This window comes from Oncorhynchus kisutch, unplaced genomic scaffold (assembly GCF_002021735.2).
Source record: "Oncorhynchus kisutch isolate 150728-3 unplaced genomic scaffold, Okis_V2 Okis09a-Okis19a_hom, whole genome shotgun sequence".
Taxonomy (NCBI): domain Eukaryota; kingdom Metazoa; phylum Chordata; class Actinopteri; order Salmoniformes; family Salmonidae; genus Oncorhynchus; species Oncorhynchus kisutch.
In genome coordinates, this window is record NW_022261985.1 from 14,979,705 (window position 1) to 14,981,846 (window position 2,142).

Sequence of the window (2,142 nt, forward strand, 5' to 3'; positions counted from 1 at the left end):
TCCTGTCTAACTACATGGATATATCAGCTAGCCCATGGTAATACTCCTGTCTAACTACATGGATATATCAGCTAGCCCATGGTAATACTCCTGTCTAACTACATGGATATATCAGCTAGCCCATGGTAATACTCCTGTCTAACTACATGGATATATCAGCTAGCCCATGGTAATACTCCTGTCCTAACTACATGGATATATCAGCTAGCCCATGGTAATACTCCTGTCTAACTACATGGATATATCAGCTAGCCCATGGTAATACTCCTGTCTAACTACATGGATATATCAGCTAGCCCATGGTAATACTCCTGTCTAACTACATGGATATATCAGCTAGCCCATGGTAATACTCCTGTCTAACTACATGGATATATCAGCTAGCCCATGGTAATACTCCTGTCTAACTACATGGATATATCAGCTAGCCCATGGTAATACTCCTGTCTAACTACATGGATATATCAGCTAGCCCATGGTAATACTCCTGTCTAACTACATGGATATATCAGCTAGCCCATGGTAATACTCCTGTCTAACTACATGGATATATCAGCTAGCCCATGGTAATACTCCTGTCTAACTACATGGATATATCAGCTAGCCCATGGTAATACTCCTGTCTAACTACATGGATATATCAGCTAGCCCATGGTAATACTCCTGTCTAACTACATGGATATATCAGCTAGCCCATGGTAATACTCCTGTCTAACTACATGGATATATCAGCTAGCCCATGGTAATACTCCTGTCTAACTACATGGATATATCAGCTAGCCCATGGTAATACTCCTGTCTAACTACATGGATATATCAGCTAGCCCATGGTAATACTCCTGTCTAACTACATGGATATATCAGCTAGCCCATGGTAATACTCCTGTCTAACTACATGGATATATCAGCTAGCCCATGGTAATACTCCTGTCTAACTACATGGATATATCAGCTAGCCCATGGTAATACTCCTGTCTAACTACATGGATATATCAGCTAGCCCATGGTAATACTCCTGTCTAACTACATGGATATATCAGCTAGCCCATGGTAATACTCCTGTCTAACTACATGGATATATCAGCTAGCCCATGGTAATACTCCTGTCTAACTACATGGATATATCAGCTAGCCCATGGTAATACTCCTGTCTAACTACATGGATATATCAGCTAGCCCATGGTAATACTCCTGTCTAACTACATGGATATATCAGCTAGCCCATGGTAATACTCCTGTCTAACTACATGGATATATCAGCTAGCCCATGGTAATACTCCTGTCTAACTACATGGATATATCAGCTAGCCCATGGTAATACTCCTGTCTAACTACATGGATATATCAGCTAGCCCATGGTAATACTCCTGTCTAACTACATGGATATATCAGCTAGCCCATGGTAATACTCCTGTCTAACTACATGGATATATCAGCTAGCCCATGGTAATACTCCTGTCTAACTACATGGATATATCAGCTAGCCCATGGTAATACTCCTGTCTAACTACATGGATATATCAGCTAGCCCATGGTAATACTCCTGTCTAACTACATGGATATATCAGCTAGCCCATGGTAATACTCCTGTCTAACTACATGGATATATCAGCTAGCCCATGGTAATACTCCTGTCTAACTACATGGATATATCAGCTAGCCCATGGTAATACTCCTGTCTAACTACATGGATATATCAGCTAGCCCATGGTAATACTCCTGTCTAACTACATGGATATATCAGCTAGCCCATGGTAATACTCCTGTCTAACTACATGGATATATCTAGCCATGGTAATACTCCTGTCTAACTACATGGATATCAGCTAGCCCATGGTAATACTCCTGTCTAACTACATGGATATATCAGCTAGCCCATGGTAATACTCCTGTCTAACTACATGGATATATCAGCTAGCCCATGGTAATACTCCTGTCTAACTACATGGATATATCAGCTAGCCCATGGTAATACTCCTGTCTAACTACATGGATATATCAGCTAGCCCATGGTAATACTCCTGTCTAACTACATGGATATATCAGCTAGCCCATGGTAATACTCCTGTCTAACTACATGGATATATCAGCTAGCCCATGGTAATACTCCTGTCTAACTACATGGATATATCAGCTAGCCCA